A 14,102-nucleotide genomic window follows, 5' to 3' on the forward strand; every position below is an offset into this window, starting at 1 on the left:
TTCTCAGCCTTGCACACATGCATGGGAAAAGGTGTAGTGGCACATACTTTTGCCACTGCTTTCTGTCCCAGGACATATCCCTGTACACATACTCCATCATGTTGACAAAATGACCTGGGTGGGGTAGGGGAGGCTGGGGCCAGCACCTGGGGGCCTCCTGGGGCAGCACTGGTAGTGATCTGGCCACTGAGAGCCTGGCCCACAGCCAGAGCATTTCTCTGTTCAGCCAGGCACTGTTTGCTGGTGCTGCTTTTTTTAGCATGGCACACAGGTGCACGTGCCACATGAGGTTTGCAATGCCTCGCCACTGACTGGTGCAGAAGCAGGAGGATGCTGACAGGATTTGAAGAGCTGCCTGGTCTGGGGTGAGCTGGTCAGAGGGGCATTAAAAAACAAAACAAAACACAGCCCCAGGGTTGTGGGGAATGCCTGGCTGTCAATCCATGGAACTGTGCTGGAAATCTATGTAAGTTATTTACTAGGCCAAATTAACCCATGTTACATCAGGTTAACCCTATGCCAATCTAAAGTTAGTTCTCACCTGACAAAAGCTAATTCAGACTAGAAGCACCAATTTTAGGATGACATAAGCCCTGTAAACACTTGTACACTCAGCCATTTCGACTGGTTAGGGCAGGGGTGGGCAAAATACTGCCCATGGGCTGAATCCAGCCTGCCAGGCCATTCTATCTGGCCTGCGGGGTCCTTAAAAAATTTAGAAAATTAATGTTTATCTGCTCCTGGACTCCTGCCAGAGATGACAGGAGCCAGAGGCAGTAGGACCCAGCGGAAGTCATGGCAGAAGCCTGCATCAGAAGGCCTGCCAAGCCCTTCCCTCCTGCTGGATGCCTCTGCCTGGCAGGGGCTTCTGGCCTGGGACCGTGGGGTTGTTCGTACCTTTCTGCACCAAAGCAGGACATTCAGGCAAGAAGGCAGGCGGGCAGGGAGGCAGGAGAGGACCACAGGAATTGCCCCAGTCCTTGGGGCTGGACTGGCTCCTGCTGAGACCCACAGTCCAGCCAGGAGCCACGTGATGCCAGAGCAGAGGACAAGTGGGCAGAAAGTGAGGAAAGCTGTAGCAGGGCCACAGAGAGAGTGGAAGCAAGTGGGCGTGCAGGGCCTGTGCGGGGTGGCCGGAGTGTCGGGAGTAAGTTGGCCATGGTCTGTGAAGCTAGGCTGGGCTGTGCCAGCAAGGAGAGAGGGGAGCCAGCCTAGCTGGGCCTGCCGGCCAGGACCCCATGCTCCTGCCTCCCTGCTCTGGGCTCTGCTGGCATTGGCCCTGGGACACTGGTGCGGGCCCCACACTGCTGCCCAGTTGCCACTGGCTCCTGCATGCCCATTGACTCCAAGTCCCCCAGCCCTGTGATAAAGGTGGGGTGAGCACATGCAGCCCAAACCCCACTCCTGTCCATCTGGGCTGAGCAGCAGGGGCACAAAACAAACTGGTGCTCAGCAGGAGCAGGAGGCACCACCTTTCTCTGTGATGAGTGCCAATTTCTCCCATTCTGCCACTGCTCAGCCTGGGCCCCACACCAGCTCCGGGACAAAAATAGTTTTTCTGAAGTGAAATTAATGAATGCTGTAGTACATGCTTGATTTTTAGTATATAATTTGGTATTTTTTCAGGTTCTGAGATGGCAGACACCCTTGCTGAAAGAAGTACTTCCGGAGGCAAGGAAAGGGACTTCTGGTGGCAAAGGTCAGGTGTTAGGGGGTAGAACTTCTGCTCAAGATGGTGACCATGAGGCAGGGCACTATCAAGGGGCTACCCATGCAGCCCTTGATGGCTTGCCAAAACTCTGTAAGCAGCCCTCTACCCAAAATAATTGCCCACCCCTGGGTTAGGGCAATGTAAATGTATTGCTTGTACACATGCTATAAGTACATAAACTCATTGATACCCACAAAAACATATTCACTATTGTAATTTTTAATACTTCAGAGGAGTTATACATTGTTGTGCTTCCATACAAGCTTGATTTATGTTCAAGAACCCTCACAGGCAGGAATTCAACTGCATGTATGTTAGAAATCTTTTCATTATGGTCTAACACTATCCATTTTAGGAACATGTCATCCATACACTTCTGGTTTAGTTTTATTATAGTTTCTAGTGCTCTATAAGTGCTGGTGTAATCTGCATGTACATTTTATTATAATAATAGCCAATTGCCTGTCATGAATGATGGATTTAAAATAATGAAGGAGTGTTTACAAGGTTGCCCCACCCCTGCTCACCCTTTGGCATTGGCGATGTAAACACTCCCTGCACCACCACCACCTCCTCCTCCAGCCAACAGTGTGGGGGTCTCCCTCCCCCTGCCCACCTCCTCCCATGAGCAATGGGGCTTCCCCTGCCTCCCTTCCCCTCCCCACTCCCCTCTGTCCCCACCTTCTCCCACTCCCTGCCAGCTGTTGGGTGCGTGTGCCCACCTCCTCCCCATCCAGGCCCACGCAGCCAATTGTCACCCACCCTCTCAGCGGCACATGCACAATTGACCAAAAGCGTTACAAACAGACAGACAGACTAAAGTCCTTTATTATATTAGAATGCAGTTACAAGACATTCTGTGACAGCAAACAACTGAAGTGCAAGGGAATTTTGAAGATCCAGCTTCTACATAATATATGGGAGGAATATATACAAGACAAGCCAATATCTACATTAGGGCCCTTGCTGTTTTTGAGTGAAGATACAGTGAATGAAATTAAAGACTACTGAATGAAAGCTAACTCAGGGAAGAAGTTGCAGTGGGCAGGTGGCCTTAATTCTGACACGTCCTTACCAACTGATTCATCTGGCAAGCATATCACTGTTTTAATGCAGTTTATATTGAATTATTTTACTATTATGCATTCACCACACCTAAGACTGAGGTGAAGTCTCAAATATCTATTTTCTTGGAATATGATTTATATATTACTCCTGCTTTTATTTATTAGTTTAGCTAGCCAAACAGGATTGAAGAAAATCTTGAAAAGCATACATTGTTAAGGAAATACCAGAACATACTCTTCTTATAGACAGTATATAATTTCATAGATAATTACCCGCAATTTTTAAAATGACCTTGGATAATCATGATCTGGACCAAGTGGCTTCTGCTTTTGTTGCAAGCAAGTTCAAACAGAATGTCAGATTATCTCATTGACATTCTTCTTTTCCAATGGATCACAGACTGCACATGCACATAAATATACATATAAAGATCCTTTAAGCTTTTCCAGATACCCAGACATTCCCTGATTTGCAGCTATGACAAATCCTCAACTATAAATAAGCAGAGACTTATTTTTCAGAGCTGCATGCTAAAAAGTAAAGATAACCATACAGTTATTAAACTTTCACATTTAAGTAGCCAGATTACAAAACCTCACTATTGTTATAATCAGGCTTTCTACCAGAGTCTGGTTCCTTTCTCAATTACATTTGCTCATGTCGTTTTTTAACTCCCTACATTACAGTGGAACCAGTGTCTGCATACCAGTTTCTATCTCCTGCATCATGCACCCTTCCCTATTCACCCACCTTATTTTTGCCTGGCAAAAAAAAAAAAAACAGGCTAATTTAAGTAAATTCTAAAAGAACCAAATTCTTAAAACCTGCTTTCCCATCAAACTAAAATACAGATGTTCTTTTTTAGTGAGAAATAAATAAAATGGCCAGCTTGTGGATTGAATCCAATGATCTTCTTGAATAGCTTCCAGGTGTTTCAGCAGCTGTGTTACTATCAAACTACAGTGTCCTATAAAAGTTACCCTATTGTCTCAGTTAAGTTCCTCTCCAGACTCATGAGTTTTCTAAAAGATACAAAAAGTAAACTTTGTTGATAAACTCTTCTTTCTGATTAGTTTAGATGTGAATAAAAAATTAATATTGAGATGCTATTTTGAAATTGTTATTAGAAATTATCACTACATGGGCAAGAACAGCAAAAAATGAAACAGAATAATGTTTCTTTATGTATAGCAGTAAGAGATACCTACCAGCACAATTCATGATTTATTTATTTATTTGCTCTCAAAGACAATGTATTGCACTCATTTCCTTTAATAAAATTACCACAGTAGAAGAGTACTGACATACTTTCCAAAACCAAATTTTAGGGTTTCATTCTGTTCTTAAGGGTGTTTCAGAGGTACATCAGAATAAACAGCATGATCCTAAATGTATAACTATAGTACAGTGATTTTCAACAAGGTGATGGGTTTCATTACATACTTTTAAGGATGGCACAGAGTGTGAGATCTCCCAGAAGTGCCCTGGCATGATTGATCCCCACCCTAAACTAGTCTCATGGAACTGCTTGCTGTAAGGATAGTCTAGCAGAGTCAGCCCTGCCAGGACTGGATGGTAGTGGCAGCTCTCAGGTGTCCATGAAGAGGTCAGAGATGACCAGCATGTGGAGAACAAACTACAGCTGCTCGCAAGGAAGCAATGCAGGGAGAAGCAGGAGCCATAGTGGGACAGGCACAGAGACTCTGAGCTGCAGGGTGCTCAGGGCTGCATACATGCCAGGAACTGAACAGCTCTCCTGTAGTCTGTTCGCTGCCTCTTTCCACTCAGCCAAGCATATGGGTGTCTGGTGCCTCAAGTTGGGGGGCACGTGCCCCCCCGACACCAGTCAGCAACCAGGGGGGGTTCCCCTGGCAGCTGATCCTACTGACTGGGGGAGGGGGGGTCCTTGTGACTAACCTCACTCACCGTAAGAGTGGCCAGGCGCTTCCGGAACTCCCATAGCTACTTCCAGAAGCAGAGTGGCCACCAGAGTGCTGGTGAACCTGCTCTCCAGCCAGCACTCATGAGGGGGAACTGGTGCTCTCGCCTGCCTCCCTGCTTGCTGGCTAAACAGGGAGTGCGGCCTGGCAGGGGATGCCCCAGCGCTCTCAGGGGGTGCATGTGCACCCCTGTGCACCCCCTACATGTTGCCCCTGGCCAAGCATACTCTTACTACCCAGAGCTTCCCATGTAGTCTCCAGTAGCCAGCCCCTGCATCAAACATACAGGAGAAGAGACTATACTTGTTGTCATGTCCTGAATTGTTTGTTGTGTGAGAGACGCTGCTACCACATTGAAAGTGTAAGAGCTGCTCTGCAGGTAAGGCTTATTTGCTATACAGAAACAGTGCGACTAGGCCCACCAAGAAAACTAAAATCTAGAGGTGCACCTACATGTTGGTCATATATTGTATCAGCACCGATAAAAGGAAAATGGACATTATCAGCAATTGGCTTTTTTTGGCTGATGTAGCTGACAACATCACCAATAAATGCCACGTGCACGTGCACAGCCACAGCATGCTCATGGCCAGGAATGCAGCCCGGCAGCTTGGAGAGCAGCATCTGGCTGATAAATCTGTGGGAGGGAAGGGGCACAGGGCAGGGAAAGGGTGGAGAGGGGGCAGATGAAAGCCTCCATGGTGAGGAAGGAAGTGGGGAATGGGCAAACACTGCCCAGCCACGGCTGCAAATGCAGCCCCAGAAGCAGGGCAAAGTTGAAGGCAGCTTGTCCAGAGGGTGCAGATGGGGACAGCTCCCTGCTGCTGCACCCCCCCCCCGGGGGAGGCATCCAAACCCCCCTGGATTTGTGGGTACAATGAAGGGAAGCTACCCACTGTGCGCTTGGTGATGAGGGCTGCACCAGCCTCTTCCCAGCAGGGGAACTGGGCCAAGCTGCTCTTGGGGTGGGCAGTGGTACTGCTGGAAGGAGTGGCTGTGATTAATTTTAAGGTGGCTGTAGCCCACCCTGCAGCTACCCACTTCCAGTGCTGTCGCCACCCATCCTGAGTACAGCCCCAACCCCACTGAGAAGAAGCCAGCACAGCCCCTAACCCAAAGCCTGCAACTAGCAGCCCACCCCTTGCCCTATGCACAAAATCAGGGGAGGGACATGCCCCCATACCTCTTCCAGGGGTGCACACAGCAGCGTGGAGTTGCGCCCCCTTCCCACCTCAATCTGTCCCCCGAATGAGCTGCCTGCAGCTCCACTCCATACTCCACCCTGGCTAGGCAGCGCCTGCCCCTACCCCACTCCCTTCCTCCCTATAGGGGCTTCACTCCTACCCCCACCCCCTGCACTCCTTCCCCCCATAGACTTACAGACCAGACACTGCTCTTTTAGCTGCCAGGCTGCATATCAGCTGAAATGGCTGGTTATAATCAGTCATCAGCATAAGCCAAAAACAAAATCTTTATTGGTGCACCCCTACTATAATCTTTCTTCAGTTGGAGGGAGACCACTAAATTTATAGCCACTGAAAACTTGGGACAACAAATCAATATATAGAAAGTTTTCAGTTTCTCACAAATATGCTGCAAACCTTAATCCCTATCCTATCAGACTATTTATTCCCCCTTAACTATGGGGTGGTGACACTTAAGAGTGCATCCACACAAGCATGCATGAGTGTCTTACACCATATTAAAGCCCTTTGAGATGCTGCAAGAGGCACATGCAGGAACAAAAAAAAAAATGTTCCCAGCACTGCAAATCTATAGTGCAAGGGCAAAAATCAAACCCCTGGATATGCAGAGATAAAAAAAACAAAAACAAAAACAAACAAACAAAAACCCATAGAGGGGAAAATCACCAGAACAAGTTAACCAGAGGCTGAGTCCTCCACAGAGACACTCTGGTAGCGAGCCAGAGTGTCTCTATGGCTGGCCCTCACCCCAGTACTGAAGCATGCTGCCTTCCCGTGCAGAGTGCCAGCCACAGGGAGTTGGACACAGGCTCTTCCTGGTAAGTAGGGGGTGGGTAGGGGTTGGAGGAGGGGGAAGGAGACCATGGGGGACAGCCACCAGGCCTGCTCACTCCCCCCCGGATCACTGCCTTGCCCAGCCCCATCCCCCTCCTGCCCCCCAAACCCTTCCGATAGCTGCCCCACTCACCCCTCCTGAGTAGCCCCCCCACTCAGTCCCCTCACACCCCATGGCCCTCCACATCTTTCCACAGCCACCCACATCCATCCACCCCCCTTCCCACCCTCCATCTGCAAACTCCACATCCTCCCAGCACACACCCTACATGCCCAGCTGCCAGACAGGATAAAACCTGCTGGCAGGAGCTGTGGCTGCAGTGGCAGCCGTTCCCACATCCTGGTTAGTGAAGGGGTCGCAGGGAGCTCTAATTGCTCTATAGTAAAAAAAAACAAAAAGGCAAACAGCAAAACATATAAGTATTTACATTTCATTTTATTATGTTGATAGAGACACTGGTAGCTTCCAAACTGCTTTAACACTTTGGATATATCAATTAAACATTGCCCAACTAATCTCTGTCCGTCTCTCACTCTCTCTCTCTATATATACATATAGTGGTCTTTTGTTTTACTTGTGGAGGAACATGGATTTCAGGGTATTTTAAAGAGTGACTTCGGGATTTTTTTAAACAGGGATTTTTCAGTTTTCAAATAGGGAACACCAGAATTTCTGCTAGAGAGGCAAGTGGCAGGACTCAGGGAGAGGAGCCTGCTCAGAGCTGGCACCTTGGACCCAGCTGGAAGTGGCTGACCTCCTCATCAACTGGGGCCAGGAAGACATGCTTTGACAGTTCAAAACAACCCACCACACCCAGAACGTCTTCTGGACAATAGCTGCCCAGATGGCCAGGTAAGGGGCATACATGGCAGTAGTGTTGCACAAAAACCAACCCTGCAGCCACAGGCCACTAGCAGCTGTCCCAGAGGGGCCTCTACTGGCTGAACAGTCCCCATCCGGGTCTGGCAGGTGCGCAGGGTGTCACATCCAGGCAGCAGCCCCCACTGCCAGACTGCTGCAGTGGGTAGACGGTGCAGGGAACTCTCAGGGCTGCTTCAGCAGTCCAGTTGGCACAAGGGGTAGTATCCCCAGGTACCAATTGGCTGGGCCCCAGAAGCTCCTGAGAATGAGTAGCCCTGAGCTACTTGACAGGGCAGCTTTTGGTACTGATGGGGCCAGGACAGGGCAAATTTTTGTATTGCTGGGGACAGGTCAGGTGCTGGCCCTGGGCTCTAGCTCCCCCTGGCTGCAGATGTGGGAGGAGCCAGGCAAGGTTACTTTGCCCCAAGTGGCACAATTTGCCCCATACCAAAGTGCATGTCCAAGCACATGCGCCAAGGCAAAAAGCCGCAGCTCAAATTTGCACCGCTTCTACTTGAGCTGCTTCAGGCATACATGCTTGCATGTGTGGATGTGCCCCAAGTGAGTTATTTGCCGACGTCTTGAGTACCTACAACTTCAACTATAATATTGTTTTAACACTGATGTTTCTGTTTCATTCTCATCTTAGTTTTAAAAAAAATCTCTCTCTCTCTCTCTCTCTCCTCCCCCACCTGCCTCCCCAGGTAGAGCAACTTCAGAAAAGTTTTAATACCCTGCCATAAATAGGTCACTACTTTATAAACAAGCCTGGCCCATTATCAGTAGAAGAACCTCAATGAAACAGAAAATAAATATATAAGTATGTTCTCTTACCTCCTTTCAAGTATCATCTAAGCTGGGCTAACTAATAACAATGACTTACATTATATGACCCTTGATGAATGCAAGCCATGATGGCTCAAGCTGTACTAAGCCTTATTATTACTATTATTGACTCAATTCTAATCTCAGTTACATATGTGCGACTCCCACTGCCTTCAAGATTTTGCCCATATAGTTTCTGCCACTAACTACTTACTGCCCCTTGATACAAAAAAAGTATATTTTCACAAAAAAAATTCTAATTGCTTTAATGCCGGTAAGGTTATCTGCAGAAAGCTGCTTTTGAAGGAGATGCTAGCTATTGCCAGAGATCCCCATCTCAAGAAATTAGATATAAATCTTCCTCAAGAGACAGATAGATAGGATAGATTTGTTACTATGCCACATTTAAAAGGATAACACTTTAAACACAGCAAAAGCATGTTTGGCTTCTGTTTAGGACCAGTTTCTAAATGGCTACCGACTGTGGAATCCATTACGCTGTAACTGCAAATTAATAAAAATGGGAGTGTGCTCTGAATTTTTTACCTACAGAATATTTAAGGGTAGACCTGAGAGTCCAGCTACTGACACCTGAAAGCCATCCAAGGGGACCTTGGGTTCTTTACCCAGTTTGGCCATTTATTTTATTCCACATTAAAAACGTTTGATTTAATTTTGAGGGGGTGGGGGCAGCATGAAGAAGAGGCTGTAGAACCACATACAAACTAGAGCAAAGGGAAAACTTTGGTTTCTCTTTTTGTTACTAAAACTATCCTTGTATTTCTCTTGGAAAGCAGCCTCAGGGAACACAATGTAGTTCAAACTGTTTTGTGAGAGCTGGTTTAAAAGCAAAGCAGTCAGGTGACAGGCTTGGGTGTAACCAAGAAGCCATAAAAATGAGAGAGAACTTGAAAGAAAATTCAGACAAAAAGACAGTAGTTACTGAACTGTAAGGAGTTACTAAGGAGTTTTTTATCCTTTAAAAGTAGTGCATTTTCTGAACTCGGAAACAGAATAAAATGGAAACATTAAGTTCCATCAACATAATTTGGAAGGCTCTTGGAGCAACACACTGCTAATTGTCATTTTTATTATTACTAATATTATTATTATTACTACTACTACTAGTATTTTATGCTGATGAGCATTTTTTTTTTAAAAGAGACACTAGTTGAAATCCAAGAAAAGAGTCACTGTTGTCCATTATATTCCATTACCACATCTTTGTATTACTTACAAGAAGAGAGAAAGGTTAACGACATGCAACAGAATTTCAGCTACTCTGCCAAGATGGTCATGAGGTCCAAAACATAGGATTATGGTTTGAAATAAATGAAAGCTTGTCTATGTACATGCAAATGTTACTACATAGGCTTTTCCCACAACAGTAAAAAACAGGACTGTACTTCACTAAAGGGAGTTGTGGTTTAACAACAATGTCTACATGAATTCCATTACATTACGTATGCTACAGAATGGTGGCCTTAATCTTACAGTTTGAAAGCTGTCAAAAATAATAGTTAAGCTTCATAAGATGGAAAAAATGTTATCACCACCCTCCATTGGAGGATTCTGGTTAGTGAACATATCAATGTTATAACAAATAAGTAAGGCTAGCCAACTTAATCATTCTACAAAGAATTAACACACAGAATTTACATCTTTACATATAATTTACAATTTTTAATTTCAGAATTACTCAAGAATTTCTTAGTTTTCCTGGCTGCTCCTAACGCATGCAGTATCTTATAGAGAAAGGGAGCAATGCTGGCTGTAAATGTTAAGCTTCAATTTCCTCTGTCTGAGAGCAGATCATTCATCTGAGTTATAACTATGAAAAAAGTTTAAAATTCCTGCATGTACTCTCAAGCTAATAGCAATAGATATTTATTAACTTGTCTTGAGCAGCCTAGGTGTCTGAGTTTTATGAATTATGAAACCCAAGTGAGAAAATCTCTACCATAAACTTTTGATGCATTAAGTTGTAGGACTGAGAGTACTGTAGACAGGATAGTCAAGGAAATGCGAGAAGCAGGGGATTTTTTTTACTGATATTTCTCTTTGTACAATCTATGTAATATGGAGGAAATGTTAGACAAGCTTTTGGGCACAAAGACCTAAGGAAGGGCACTTTGGGGCTGAAAGCTGATGCAACATCTCTTCCAACTATACAGCTGGTCCAATACAAGATACAATCACCAAAATAAAAACTTGCTTCTTGAAGCATTTTTTCCAGCCATTACATACATTCCAAGTTAACTCCCCATCTCTCCTTAAAAAATAATGCAATGAGGACAATCAAAACTGAAGGGAAAAGAACAAGCAGAAATAATGAAGATAATAATAAATAACTGATACTAACAAGCTGAACACCCTCAAAAAATCTTGTAAACCAGGAAATAGGAAAAAGAACTGCAAGGAAAATCCCAGGTTTAAGTACCTCTGAGTTTCACAGAATTAAATTAGTTGATTACATAAACTCAGAGGTTTAAGTTCAACCTGCTTTGCCTAATTTTACAGACTTTAAGAAATTAACAATTTAGGCAGCTTGTAATATAGTGCAAGCTCTAGCCTACTATCACTGCCTGCTAAAACTTACATTCATTTGTTCAAAACAAGCTACCTCAGTAGTGTGCCATCACACACACGGGCATGCTTGATGTTTGGCCCAGGCTATCTGAATTTCTTACAATGCCTTTCGTAAACTTAAGGACTACATTTTGCTTATTCAAAGATGTAAAGCAAATGTCTTTATAACACAAAACAAACAAAAAAACCCAAAAATCCACACAAGAACAAACAAAACACCTCCCCCCAAAAAAAATCCTGGTTTGGGAGGGTCCTCACAAAATTTGCATTTTTCAATAGTTCCATCTGAAAAACCAATAGATATCAGTAGTTATCTTATGCTTCTTTAATAGGAAACACAGAAATGGTTGGTTAGTTCAGCCCAATTCCTAAAGGATATTTCAACATCATCAGAAGTCCATAACCTTCGATCCCTCTCCAGTCTCAGTAGGGCTAGGGACAGAAGTTGTACATAAACCAGTTTAAGTGATCAGATACTTAAATCAGTTTATAAAACTTCTGTCCCAGATCCCTTCCTGGTTCAAGTTAAATCACAGTCCCACAGCATCCAAGCATGTTTTGCAGACCTGAGTTGGGCTGTGCTACCTGCTCCAGAGCAGGGTTGGCTCCACCCCCCTGTTCCTTAGCTGGAGCAGTGAGGGCTGGCTGATGAGGGAGGGGAATGTGGGGGGCAAGCCAGGGTGGGGATGCAGCCCAGGCTGCAGGGGGAAGGGGGCTGCTCCCTGCCCCAGGCAAACCCTGGCTGAGGTCTGGAGCAAGGGAGGTAGGTTAAAACACCCCTTCCCCCACTCAAACCTAATGCTGGCTGTGACTGGACTACAAATCCCAGACACACCTGGAAGCTGGAAAAGAAAGCAACCCTGCAGGGTCCTGCTCTTGTGGTTTTGGACTAAAATCCCAGAGACCTCAGGGGCACCAGGAAGAGGAAGCAAATGCACAGCCCAGGCTGGCTACATGCCAGAGCTGTTCTGTAGCACCTCCCAGCTTTTGGCCTGAGCCACTGCAAGCATGTGGCTGCATTTCCTGAATCAAAGGTAGACGTCTGTTCAATTCTGTTTCAATTTAATCGCTGCATCTTAAACTAACCTGCAAAGACTGAATCAATTCAGCCTTGGGCTTTTTGACTGTCTGGGCTTAGCCTGGAAGTGCAAAGGCCAGAAAAGACATGGTCACCAAATTATTTTATCATGTGAATAAGTAGTTACTTTACGCCAGGGCTGAAGCACCAGAAGTTAAATAGGTCAACTGCTTCTGATATTTCCCAAGTTCTGTCACTTCTTTTGATAAAAATCCAGTTCAAATCAAGCTGGCCCTTTTAGAAGCACTAAATAGAACTGAAAATGATCAAGAACACTTGCAATATAGCCAGCATAGCTTTAATCTTCTTTTGTTATTTTTTTGTTTTGTTTCTGAAAAAGATAATTTATTTTCCTTATCTCAGTGGTAGCAATTGATAGCAAATAGCGCTAGTGGAGGGAATAATAAATAGATCTTTTTTTTATAATAGATGAAGAACATTGGGAAGTAAGCCTGGTATTAATAATTAATGATTAAATAAAACAAAGAGAACCATCTCCTTCCTCAAATTAAACTGAGGTCTTCAGAAAGGACACATCCTCTAAGGAGAGCTGAAAGGAGACAAAATCCGGACTAGTACCTAACTGCATACTGTTAACATAGTTATGTTGAGAGAGATCACAACTGTGAATAAATGAGAAGTATGAATTGATAAATCACATTTATCCTGACTTACGCTTTTATTAAGAGATTCTTCCTTAAGAATAACCCAAAGATAAGAGTGCTTTAAAATAATGACTGAAACTGAACTAACCATTATGTTGTAGTATAAAAATGTACAGTGTGTCTATTTTGTGATATGTTATCATATACAATTGAAAAAATCCAATTTGTGATCCATTTCAATATAAATAATTACTTCTGACCAACCCCAGAAGGGCATCAAATGCACAGGCTTATTTCCTGAAGTACCCATCACAAAATAGTACCCAAGCACTAAATAGTTCCCATTTCCTTTAGCTAGAGTAGCAAAACACATCATGTTCAAAAAGCATAGTAAACTCTAGAAGCATGCTGCTAATTTGTTAGTCCTAGGCCCTTTTGAAAACTTGGATATTGATATATTCTATGTCATCCTTTTCCTCCAATCCAGAAACAGAAAAACAAGGCAGCTATCACAGTCAGAACATTTCTTCTTACATATGGTGTCAGATATCAAGTTCCAAATCTATGAGCCACTGTTTGGTATTATCGCTCAATATGTATATTCCATCTGCCCCATCTGGGCATTTGTAAAGAGTGCAGCTTTCAGTTAAGTGCTGTGAACCGCATTCATACAGGGGGCTGCCCAAGAAGTTCCTCTTCTGAAGTGCTGTTCTCAAGAATCGATATCCAAATCTCAGTCTGTTCAGCTTGACCCTACTTCACCGTTAAGGTCATGCCCAATGGGGGACTTGTCTGGTGTCGGTATAGAATACTGTAAGAATAGGTCTGACCTTTCCTAGTGGTTGGCCCACTCCATTGCTGCCCACTGGTTTTGTTTAGCATTCCCAAACTCTTCAAGGAGCTTGTGGGCTTCATGTATAAATGATTAATGGATTTTAGGCCTCTTAAGCCTCCATCTGTTCAGGTATTCACTTAACAGTTGATGGAGCAGGTGATTTTCATCATCTCTTACCTCTATTCCTAGAAAGGATGGTAGGGTCTGTCTTTGTATATCACTTGGTCTAATGCCTTAGAGTACAGCAAGTACAACTGTGTGTGTGTGTGTGTGTGTGTGTGTGTGTGTGTGTGTGTGTGTGTGTGTAAGCTGTGCAGCCTATTATGAGTCTCAGTCCACTGTTAAGTACAGTGCTGAGCTTCCCACAGGGGAAAAAAAAGTGGGGTGGGACATAGTCCCGAACCATTCCCTGAGGTAAGCAGGAAGCCAATCCTCTTGAGAGACGCTCCGATTTCTGGCCAGAGCGTCTCTGTATGTGTTTGCTGCCCCAACACATGTGGCACACACCCTTAACATGCCAGGGCAAGTAGAAACATGGCAAGTGCACAGG

General features: G+C 44.7%; 1 protein-coding gene across 1 annotated transcript in view; it reads right to left on the reverse strand.

The window, feature by feature from the left end:
• The window catches only part of SLIT3 (slit guidance ligand 3), a 946,021-nt gene that overhangs the window by 872,956 nt on the left and 58,963 nt on the right, over window positions 1-14,102 (reverse strand). The window lies entirely within an intron of this gene.

This window comes from Crocodylus siamensis, chromosome 10, assembly GCF_052110815.1.
Source record: "Crocodylus siamensis isolate JL-2025a chromosome 10, ASM5211081v1, whole genome shotgun sequence".
Taxonomy (NCBI): Eukaryota; Metazoa; Chordata; order Crocodylia; family Crocodylidae; genus Crocodylus; species Crocodylus siamensis.